The 12239-nt window shown below is 53.2% G+C and overlaps 1 protein-coding gene across 2 annotated transcripts in view; it reads right to left on the bottom strand.

Annotated features, from left to right (window-relative positions):
• TDRD5 (tudor domain containing 5) overlaps positions 1–12239 on the bottom strand; it is a 1550608-nt gene that overhangs the window by 923358 nt on the left and 615011 nt on the right. The gene's annotated exons all lie outside the window — the stretch shown is intronic.

Here is a 12239-nt window from a genome sequence, read left to right as displayed (position 1 = left end):
GAAGAGCAGCTGTTTAGAACAAACAGGGACCAGAGGTAAAACAAATAGTCCCTAAATGAATAGATAACAGCCAGCAACAGAGCTAAACTGTAGTTGATCGGTGCTGCTTCCTGCAAAACGGAGGCAAAACGGAAGTGACGTATGGGATCAAAAGCCAACCATAAACCAGATAAAAAGACCTAAGCAAGAATCAACCAATGGCAAGCGACAGGAGAAATTCCCTCCATATTTGTGTTTACTATAGGTCTTGTGACAGAGCATGCGCTGTCTAGGCAAGACCTAAAAACAGACAGATTAGACTGGAGGGGGTCAATCTGGTGAGTTACGCACTGAACCTCAAATTTGTCCCAATGACAGGAGGATACAGTTTTCATTGAGGGACGCCTGCCTACCAAGATGACAACCTACCGTCAGAGGAAGGTCGAAGGTGTTCAGCTGTCACTGCTCTATCTCCATGTATGAAGGTGGAGGTTGCGGAGGCAGGAGTAGAGAGACAAATCTTTCTGCTTTGGCAGCAGATCCTCCTGGAGGACCAGCCTGATCGAAGGGCAGATGTTCAAGCCCAGGGGCTCTGAATAATATACTCAATGTGCCCAGTCTGAAGCAACTAGGATGACTTGGGCCCGGTCTATCTTGCTGTTCTTTAGAACTCGGGGCAGGAGTAGTGTCGCAAGAAAGGCACACAAGTCCTGCGTTTCTCATGAGGCGGAAGGCGTTTACCGAACAAGAGACAGCCTGGAAAATCTAACATGCAAAAGTACTGCCGAGAACACACAGAGTCGATATTCTCTCCATTCTCAGAAGAGACCTTTCGCCACCTCAGAGTGCAACTGTCACTTATGATGCGCTAGGCGCAGACAGCTGAGTTCACCCACCCTGACATTCAATGAGTCCGCCAGGTGGCTCGCCACCACGAAGATTGCCTGGCAGTCCAGCCAGCTCCAGAGGCTTAAGGGGTCCGGCACAGGGTCCATGGCTCCACCCCACCATGTGGAACAAGTCCATTATCCTTGAAAATGCCTTATCTGGTAGAAACTGTATCTTGGCGCAAATTCCTTACCTTAGAAGTTTCTCTGGATCCTGAAACTTTTTCACAGACAGTACAACTGCTCACTGGTAGGTGGTGTTGTTTGGCTCTGCATGGCGCCATCAACATGATCCGCCCCAGAAGTGACATCAATTTCTTTTCCTGGCTTTCGACGCCAGGAGTGTGGAGCCATGAACAACACTGACCGCTGGGGGGTAATACGAAGGCCCTGAAAAAAGGAACAACCTTGTCCCTAGAAATCCTTTCGTCGAACGGGGAGGATGGGTGGGTTGTTAAGGAACCTGCGCCTACTCTCTACCGGATAAAGCGTTGCCGAAGGTAAGTAACTTGTTTATCTGACAGAGACTTACAGCTGCAGATTCCTTACCTTAGAATAGATACCCAAGCAATACCTCACCAGAGGAGGGTCTGCAAAACAATTTCACACCAAGAAGTCCTGCAGGACCGAACAGGCAAAGCAGCCATCTCAACTGACCTGACTGTCCTTGCAGTAGTTCTTAAGAACGTGAGGAGAGAGGCCAACGTTGATGCCTGGCAGATGTGCAGGACCAGAACTCTGCATGCTAACGGAGTGGTCAAAGCCTTTGCTCTGAGCAAGCAAACCCTCTGCGGGCTGCTTCTTGGTCAAAGTGTAGCCGATTTTAATGCAGAGCACAATTCATCGGAAGATGGTTCGTTTAGGCGCGGTCTTCCCTTTCTTGGCTCAGACAGACCCCACAATGAGTGGGTTGTCAACCTGGAACTCTTTTGACCAGTCAAGCTAGAACAACAATGCTTTTTTGGGTCCAGCCGGTGGAGTCGTTCCTCTTCCTTAGAGGGATACAGCAGGGATAAAAGGTAGGCAGGGTGATGGATTGGCCTACATGAAAGGGAGTGGCCTCCTTTATAAGTAAGGAAGCTCCTCTGCTGCAAACAACCAGCTTGTCTGGGAAGCTGTGGAGGTATGGAGGTTTAGATGACACCACCTGGAGCTCACTGACCCTCAGGCCAGATGTTATGGCCACCAGAAAGGCCATTTTGATTGTTAGGAGCCTGATAGGACAGTTGTGTAGCGGCTCTCGATGAGCGCACACTTAAAAAAATGTGAATACTAAATCTAAGTCCCACTGAGGCACAATGAATGGTGAAGGCGGGATCATGTGTAGGAGAACTTTAAAAAAATCTAATTTCAACAGGGGATTTGAATAGGGATGGCAGATCTGGAAACGGCAAAAGGCTGAGAAGGCAGAATGATAGCCGTATTATGGGTCCCAAAGAAGAGGCCTGTGGGCAAGAGAAAAAATAAACAAAAGTACTTGGCAAACGAGGGTAGAAAGGAGGTCAACCTGTTTTTCTAAACACCATGCCACAAACTTGCCCCAACGGCAGGCGTATACTGACTTGGTGGAGGGATGCCTTGCTGCCAATATGGCATTGCAGACTTTGAGCGGAAGGTTGAAAGCTGTGAACTTTTGCCACTCAATCTCCATGCTTGAAGGCAGATCGTTGACAGGTTTGGGTGGAGAACTCTCTCTGCTACGACAGAAGATCCCCCTGAAGAGGCAGCCCTATTGGAGGACCAACAGCCATGCTCAACAGCTCGGGATACCAAACTCTCCGGGTCCAGTCCAGAGCCACAAGAATGACTTGGGCCTAGTTGATTCTGATCTTCTTGAGAACTCTGGGCAGGAGTGGTAGGAGCGGAAAGGCATACAAGAAGCCTGAGTTCCACTTAAGACGAAAAGCATCTTCGAGGCAGCATGCAAAACTGCTGACATTGTGCGTTCTTGACGGTGGTGAACAGATCTAACCAAGGCTCTCCCCACTGCTGAAAGAGAAATTGCACCGCCTCTGGATGGAGACGCGACTTGTGACCTGTTAGACAGCTTCGGCAGAGTATGTTCACCCTGGCGTTTAGAGAGCCCGCCATGTGTTGAACCACCAGGGATGTTCCCTGCTGTTCCAGCCATGTCCAGAGACGCAAAGCCTCTTGACAAAGGGTCCACAACCCCCACCCTGTCATGCTTGATGCAGTACTATATGGCAGTGGTGTTGTCCGTGAGTACCTGCACTAGCCTTCCCTTGATGGAAAGTAGAAAGGCTTTCAATGCCAGCCGGATCGCTGGGAGCTCCAATAGACTGCTGTGGAGTCTACATTCTGTTGGAGGCCAGATGCCTCTGATCTCCACTTCTATAAGATGGGCGCCCCATCCCAGGAGTGACACATCTGTCACAACGGTCAGATCTGGTTGGAGAAGGGTGAGGGGTCTGTCTCCTACCCAATCGCGGTTCATTAACCACCACTCTAGATCCTTTACAGAACCCTCCGAGATCTGGACAATGTCAGAGAGATTCCCCTGATGATGCTCCCACCAGATCTCCAGGTCCCAGTGTAGAGCTTGCATGTACCAGCAGGCATATGTCACAAGCAGGATGCAGGAAGCCATGAGGAACAGCAGCCTCACAGTCAGTCTCACCGAAACCCAGGATAGAGGCTGAAACATCGGTATCCGTTTGGGAACATAAGCCAGAAACTGCACCGTGTTCAGAAGAGCTCTGATGAATGGGAATATCTGGGAGGGAGTCAGGAGTGACTTCGGCATGTTCATAGTGAACCCCAGCGAGGGCAGGAGGTCCGCCATAGTCTGGAGGTGAGAGACGACTGCCTGGGGTGAGCTCGTCTTCAACAGACAGTCATCAAGATAGGGGAAGACTGGCATCCCTGATCTTCGCTGATGAGCTGCAACCACTGCCATCAGCTTGGTGAACACCCAAGGGGCACTGGTAAGGAGTATAGGGCGAACAAAGCAAACACAAGATGATGGACAGGGTGCTGAAACTTTTCAGACACTTACCCCCAGATACAGATCTAGGTTGAATCCATCATCATTCTTTAGCTCACTTCGCCCCCTCAGTTCAGACCCAGCTATATGCAAATCAGTCTTGACTCTGAGCCTCATGGGAACAGTCCAGCACAAACTGCCAAGCCAGGTCTGTAGGAGAGTAGGGTCTGCAATCCTACGGTCACCCCCAATTTTTGCTTTTTGCTTCACTGGTTTACGACTTTCCCTGGCTGTGGGCCTGCTAATCAGACCCACAGCCTAGCTGTTCTCTCTCTAAATTGTTAAGCATGTACCTTAGGTGCATTTACCAATTGGTACTGGGCCACCTTATCAGTCCCTGTACAGCATACCTTAGGTATCCAGGGCATAGGTGTACCCAGGGCCTACCAGGGGCTGCAGCATGTATTATGCCACCCCTGGCTGGCCACCCAAATCTGACACAACTGGCTGCACGACAGCTGGGGCAAGGTGGTGTAATCACCCTTTGCTTTAGGTATAGTATCTCTATACCTAACCCTAAAAATGGACACATATATTCCTATCAGTCACTCCTATGGCATTCCTTATCAATCCTGAAGGAAGAGTGCTTGGAATTATGTGAGATGGTGCTCTGGCATGAGCTGAGCACGTTTGCAGCTTGCGGAACCAAGTCCTAATAGCTGTTCCATGATAACGCTATACCATATACTCTTAAGTGCATTATGAACCTCGCGGTCAAATGCTAACTTTGGTATAGCATTATCAAAACATGTCGAGTAAGGTGTCATTCGAATTGGAATACTAACCCCTCGCCAATTCTGGCGACGGGGTTAGCATTCAAGCCTTATAGAGGGACACGACATGTATGTAACTGTGAACCCCGGTTAAAGTTAACTCAAGCCTCAGCATCACAAAACGGATGCTGCCACCACAGACACAAGTCTGACCTCCTGCTGCTGGGAGTCCTTCCAGCAAGGGAGGCTCGGACAAAGGGTTTCCTGCCTTGGGAGGTGCTAGCACCACCCCAGACAGGATTTTGTGTATTAGGTAGGACAGGGCTCAAAGGAATGAGACATGCCTTGGGCACACAAGGTGCTCCGTGCATACACCGGTCAGAACCAGTTCCTGGGGCACTCCAGCCCCAGAGCTGGCGCAAGACCGGACAAAGGAAAGGGGGTGTAACCACCCCCCTTCCTGGTCCCACCCAGAGGAGGGACCTAGTCGTAGTGCAGCCCCTTTCAGCCGGATAAAGGTAGGAGCTGGTCCCATTCCAAATTAGATTATCCTGATCAACTTCACAAGAAGAAACTCTGGACCTCGACGTTCTGCTCCACAGAAGACAGAAGGAATCTCCCTTGTGGGCAAGGAGTGTCCACCCTACATCTGCAGGCACCATCAGCGTACCGCGACTTCCCTTTGTCCTCTTTCTGCAAAGGATCCAGACTTCAGAGCCCGACGAGACCCGGACTCCCAGACCTCTCTGACCTCAACCCACATCTGTAGCCGAGCTGAGACCCGTGGGTGCGACGAGACACGTGTGACCGGCCATCTTGAAAGAAGCAGCACTTCGCTCCGGCACGTCTCCTGAGGTATCCTCATCCAAGTGCTTTGGGGACTGAGAAGCCCCGAGCAGCTCCTGCATCGAAGATCAGCCCTCCAGCATCCACGAGATCTGCGTGGGGCCCTTCTGCCTGTTTGCTGCTCGACGCGTTGTCTGGTCACTTGCCGGCTGGCTAGTGACCTCCTAGACGACAAACAGCGACAACTTTGCTGCTGGTCTGGTTGCTCCAGACTGGCCCTTGCTCCCTTCCATAAGAGGAGCACCCCGGACCCTCCTGGTCCACTCCAGACGCCGTTTCCACTCACCGCGTGGGTTGCCTTTGCCAAGGCCTGTTGAACCCGAATCCGGAGATGACACCGCCGACAGCGAGAGCCTGCGTGGGACAGCTCGTGCCTCCATCCTGGTCATCGAAGACACCACCTGGTCCACGTGGCTGCAGAGACAAGCGTCCACCTTCACCTGATCGCGACAACGACATCTGGTTCCACTCCTGGTTCCACTCCAGTCACTGGCTAGTGACTTTGAACATTGTCCCCTCTGCTTTCAGGTTCTTCTCTTCACCAATCCACCCTTGGATTGCACCGGACATCTTCCTCCTGGTCGCCTGCAGCATCTTTCTTCAAGGCTCCATAGACTTCGACGCGGAAACCCGACAACTTCGCACCTATGCACCCGCAGCCTGTGGGTGAGGTAACACGAGCATTTCGGTGCTCAAGGGTAGCTTGACTCTCCTAGTGTACAGTTCCGTTGTCGTTTCAGTCCTATCTAGTCAGGAATGTCCGTACTCACCTTTTCTTTAAACTGTACTGTCCATAGACGTTTGTACGCATCTCGCGTGTGAGTTCACACTCGCTCCGTGGGCCCCCTATTACTTACCTCAAGTTAGTATAGCGTGGTCCTAGCGATCCTACAACCTCTGGAAAGCTGCATTCCTTTAATTGACTTTCGCATTCCATTTATCTAGTATATGGTTTGTCGTGCCCCTAGGGCACCATTGTAAATCGTGCAACTTAAAACGTATTTTTCCTAAGAGTTTGTCATGTGCTTAGCCCTCAGATCTCATAAAGAGTTCAGAGGTGTTGTTAGTTAATAAATAACTGTTTATTTTCATACCTACCTGTGTGGTGTCCTTTTCATTTGGTATTCAAAGGTTATATGTGGTAAAACAGCTGGCTTCACATGCCATAAAGAGTTTAGCCTAAAGACTGCTTTTGTCCACGCTACTAGGATAGCTGGTCTATAAGGTTGACTTACAACCAATCACCATAAGGGCTGTTTGGACTGACACAAGGTGGTCACTAGAACTAGTGAACATCATATATCAGGCCAACTTCTCACAAGGTCTTCCTTGAACCGGAAACAAGCATCCTGGGATGGGTTTCTGGGTAACACCCTTCATCAGCCAGGCGTGCTTGAATCCAGTGGCAAAGTGAGCAAGGGAACCACGTCTGGGCATACCCTGCCGACTTAGGGCAAACTATATGGAGCACAGCAAATTAAAATTGCTCATGCCCCCACGTGAACCGCAGGTAACACCTGTAGGCAGGCAGGACAGGAATGTGGAAGTTTGCATTCCGCAAGTCCAAAGCTACCATCCGGGTCAAGGGCAGACAAAACTTAAACTAGCGTAGGCATTTTTAATTTCTCATTCTTCAGGAAGAAATTGAGATGGCGCAGGTCTAGGATAGGACTAAGACCTCCGCTCTTCTTGAGCACCAGAAAGTAGAGGAAAATACCAAGCACAACCTACTGCTGGCATCAAAGCCATCTGCGTGGTTCTTTTTTACAAGAGTGCCACCACTTCCTGGCAGAATACAGAGAGATGGTCCTACCTCAGCCTATAGCAAATGGGTAGAATGAGAGGAGGGGCTGTCACGAGGAGAGGGGATAGCCCCTTCAGACAATCTGGAGAACCCAGTGGTGATAGCGTATCCTGCCTCCCACTGGTTGCCCATTATGGTTTGAGTGCAAATTAAAGAGGTTTGGAGGCTGCAGCTACCGGGTACTGTGTCCTTTGCCATGCTGAGGCAGAGGAGCTTGTGAGCCGTGGGGGCTGAGCAGATAAAGACACAGCTGGAAGCCCCTTCTGTGGTCACAAAAGGAGTGAAAGGCGGACTGGGGTTGGCGCGGGCCCATGGAAATGCCCAAGGATCATGCTGTAGATAGCCAAGCAGCATGGCCGACAGGACGTAAGCTCCTTCGGCTCCCGGCAAGCCAGCACAAAAATCCTGCACAAAATCCTTCCCGGGGGTTCTCGGACCGAGAAAAAGGGGTAACAAAAGTCCCGGTTCATAGGGGCACATCCTGCTTTGGGATTCGCCTGTCCGCTGGACGAAGAGCGGCGGTGGCAGACCGGGCTAAGTGACGTCGGGCTGGAATCACATGAGACCGGGGACTGCGGCCTACACTAGCGTGACGGAGGCGGCCCGTGCTTTGAGCGCCCACTGCCATCGGGACCTCCGTGTCGTGGGGGATATCAACGCAGGAGAGAGGCCAGATACCAACCGGGGCCCCCCGGCATGGAGAAGATCGCCTGCGGCCCTATTGAGCCCCAAGGTGGGGGATTAGCGCAACTGCAGCAGCGGCCTGCGCCGGAGCGGAGGGGGCGACTCGCGCTCCCGGCGCTCCTCGGGCCTGAGAAACGGACCAGTTAGGGAGGCACCCACTACCATCAGGGAGCCTCCCGTGTGACCCGGAGCTTTGGAAACTTGTTGGGGCCTGGAGGCGGATACACTGCGGCCTGCACTATTGAGGCGGGGGCGCCCTCGCCCTTCCTGAAACCGTACCTGCAAAGAGGTTGGCCAGCGGGGGAGGCACCGACTGCCATCAGGGGCCTCCCGGGGATCGAGGACCGCAAGCGCTCCACCAGGACCATACAGGTACCCATCTCCTGTAATGGACTGGGCCGGGTCTGCGGCCTGTGCTGTCGGGCGGAGGTGTCCTGAGAACCGCGTGCCCCGTTCAGCTGGCCCCCGGGGGTATTGAAGGTTCAGCGAGGGGGGCGCCTGCTGCCATCATGGGGTCCTCCGAGTAGTGCGCTGAGACCGCGGCCCGTCAAAACACTGCAGGAGTGAGCCTGATGTGATGGGTGGGGCTGAAACTGAGGCCTCCCCTGGAGTGGCATTGTACCGGAGCAAGGTCTTGGCAGGGGAGGAGTTGGCGGACGTTGTGTCTTCCCGTGGGGGAGCCGGGGCCTCGTACTGCTCCTGAACTTCGCATATGGCCCACAAGGAGGGGCGGTAGGAGCTGTGGGACCTGAGGAGTGGTGAGGGTCCGCTACTCCTGTGCAAGGGCTTTGGATCCCTTCGGCCACGCGACTGCCCCTGTTGAACTGGGGGTGGGGGAGGGGGGGGGGGGGGGGGAGGGGTGACACCTGGAGCTGGCATATGAACCTGGCCTTTCTGCAGCATTAACGCGGGCCCACTCTCCTTGGGGGTACGCTACGACCGAGCCGAGACCGGCCGGGTGGAGCTTTGGACATTGTGACCCGGTACCGTGGGACTTTATTGCATGGGCCGAGCCTCTTGACGACGCAGCGGTGAATCTGTGCTGGTGTTGTGAGGGGCCGCAGCCAGGGAGTCAGTCAAGGATCACGCACATCCTCACGGTCCTTTGAGTGGGTCTGCTTAGGGACATTTCTACTACCCGGATGCCCAGGAGCGGTTCTTTTGGGCAACTGCAATGCGTAAAGATAAGATGCCCCGCGCCTCTCAGCCAAACACCATAACGCAGTACACCACTCAGCGACACCCGTTGCAGCGAATCACGCGTCAGTCGGGGCAGGAGGAAGGGAGTGAGGTCCCCGACGAGCCCTTCCGGGCGGAGCTGCTGAAGGCGATCCAGGGGTCCCATTCCACCCTTGAGAGACAGATAGAAATGGTTTCCATAGATGTAAACTTACTACGAACAGATCTGCGAAAGGTGGCAGATAAGGTTTCCGCTGAGGAGGAGAATATCGTCTAGCTTCAGGTAGAGGTGGCGTTCCTCAAAAAAACATTCTCGCAGCTCACTGCTTCGACGGGGGCGCCGAAGCGGTGAGCAGAAGATGGGGAAGGGAGGGCACACCGCAGTAACAGAGTTCTTGGCATCCCGGAACGTTCGGAGTTGGGCAATGCGGAGCGCTTTCTGGAGCACTGGATCCGTACAACACTCTGCCCCACGGGTCTGTCTGAGGTCTTTGTCATTGAGCGTGCCCATAGGGCGTTGATTTCGACCCAGGGACCGGGAGCTCCACTGCGTGCCCTCATCGCGAAGATCCTTAATTATCGGGACAGAGACTGCATCCTGAGGGCGGCAAGGGAAACGATGAACCTTACTTTTGAAAATGCCAGGGTCTTCATTTACCCGGATTACATCCACCAAGTGCAGGAGCAGCGGAGGAAGTCTTTCTTGGCAGTCAAACAGAAGCTTCAGGAGCTACACCTACAGTACATGCTGCTCTACCCAGCTAAGGTTAAGGTTATATCCCAGGGAAAGGCGCATTTCTTTGTGAAACCCCAGAAGAGGTATGGGAGTGGCTAGAGATCCGGGGGGATGCCCTCCCCCCAGGCGAACGGGCGGCACCCCGAAGTACTTGGGGGACATGAGCATCAAGGAGGCAAAATAACAGACGCAAGCATTCGTCGGACACTGCTGACCGCGAGGAGAGGCGGCGTGTCACGGTGGGAGGCGATGGGGCCCTCCACCTAGAATTCGCTGAGTGAGTCTGAGGGCCTTCCGGTGCCCTCGATGCCTTCCCCTCTGGAGGAGGTACTGGTCCCAGACACTCTGTAGCCCACCACAGACGCTCTCCCGCCTACTATTGCCACGATTCCTGAAACAGCTGGAGACTCGCTGGTTGCCTCGGCAGCCTGTTTTGAGGAATGGGTATGGTTGTGGTCCGTTTGTTCTGCACCGTAAACATTGGCTGACCTAACTAGACCCTCTCACGATGGGAATAGTGTTCTCAGCATACTTGATTTGGGGGCAAGGGGCGGCTCTTTCGGGGGTGGAGGTTTTGAAAAATTGTGCATGTTTCACCTGTAAAGGTCTGAACCCTAAATTAATGCTGAGATAGCTGGCGGTGCCGGGAGCTGGGTGGGGGGAGGGGAGTCTTTTATCTGTTAGGTGGTTCAGCCCTGTTAGGCGAATGGGATGGCTGTGCACGTCCTGGCACCAGCAGGGGAAGGGCATATCAGCATATTTTGTTGTTGCAAGTACATTGCTCGTGGGTGGAGGGTGGTGGGGGTTTTGCAAGGGGCTGTTGAGGGGGTATGTTTCAAGCATTGTATGTATCACATTTCGGTCCCCGGGTTGGGGCAACACCATGGGTAGGGTACTATGGCTGGTTTGGCTACGTCGTCAGACATGGGGTATAAGTTTATGAGCTGGAACGTGAGGGGGCTAGGCACATGCACTAAGAGACACAGGGTCCTGTCTTTCCTTCGCAGACATAGGGTTTCCATTGCATGCCTCCAGGAGACCCATCTTGCAGATGAGGGAGCCCAGAAATTGAGGAAAAAGTGGCAGGGTCAAGTGTTCCACTCGTCATTTTCCACATACGCCAGAGGGGTCCTGATATGGGTTGCACCCGGTGTCCCGTTCGCTATCCAATACGTGGAGGCGGACATACACAGTAGATACCTCCTTCTCCGGGCGAAACTGGATGGCAGGGAAGTCACCATACTAAACACATACACACCCAACACGGAAGATCCTGGCTTTTTCCAGACCCTTCAGGAAGTCCTGATCCCACACCTGGAGGCGCCGGTGCTGTGGTTCGGGAATTTTAATTGTGTCCTTGATCCTGTCCTGGATAGGTTTCCGCCCCGAGATGGCACAAAGCCCCATATGACTGCGAAGCTTTGTGAGGTCATGGGGAATATAGGAGCTGTTGATGTTTGGCGCCAGAGAAACCAGACACAGATAGTGTACACCTGCTTTTCCCCCACTCACAACACACATAGTCGCTTGGATAGAGTACTAGTGGCAAATACAGAGTCCAACTTGTCCATTGAGGTTACCCACCAGGCTCGTTTCTTATCTGATCACTCCCCGGTGGCGTGCATGGTGCATTGGGGTGCCCCGGTCCCTCGCCTCCGGACTTGGAGGTTGTCGGCTGATATCCTTCAGGACCAGGTGGGGAAGGCTCATGTAGAGACAGCTCTTAAAGACTACGTGGACCTTAACTCGGAGGAGGGGGGACTCACCTTGGCCACCAGCTGGGATGGTCTGAAGGCGGTGGTGAGAGGGGCGTGCATGGGGCTCACCTATGGGGTTCGGAAACAGCTTCATCAGGACCCTTCTTCGTATCGTCCGATCACGATGATAAACACAGACGTGAAGATCTTGACCAAGCTGCTAGCCACACGACTGGCGCCATATATGTCCCACCTAGTCCATGCAGACCAATGCAGGTTTATTCCTGGGCGCAACACGGCCATGAACCTGCGGCGATTAAATCACATTTAACATGAGCTACGTCGCAGGGAGGAGCAGATGCTCTGGTGTCGATCAACCTTGCTAAAGCGTTCGATACAGTCGATTGGGGGTATTTACAGGAGGTCCTCCGAGCAGTGGGGTTGGACCCCAATTTTTTCCGATGGATTCGTATCCTATATAGGACACCTTGTGCCCAGATAAGACTTGGAGCTGCACGGTCGGAGGAGTGGCAACTGGGACGGGGTACACGACAGCGGTGTCACCTCTCGCCACTCCTATTTGCCCCGGCCATAGAGCCCTTTGCTGTGAGAGTCCGCACTGAGATGTCATGGTGGGGCATTCCGGTGGGAGACACATGCAATGTCATCTCTTTATATGCGGATGAAGCTTTTTTTACCTGACAACCCTG

The sequence above is a fragment of the Lissotriton vulgaris genome, chromosome 1_1 (assembly GCF_964263255.1).
Source record: "Lissotriton vulgaris chromosome 1_1, aLisVul1.2, whole genome shotgun sequence".
Taxonomy (NCBI): domain Eukaryota; kingdom Metazoa; phylum Chordata; class Amphibia; order Caudata; family Salamandridae; genus Lissotriton; species Lissotriton vulgaris.
Note: the sequence above shows the minus strand (reverse complement) of the source record. Positions and strands in the feature narration are given on the sequence as shown.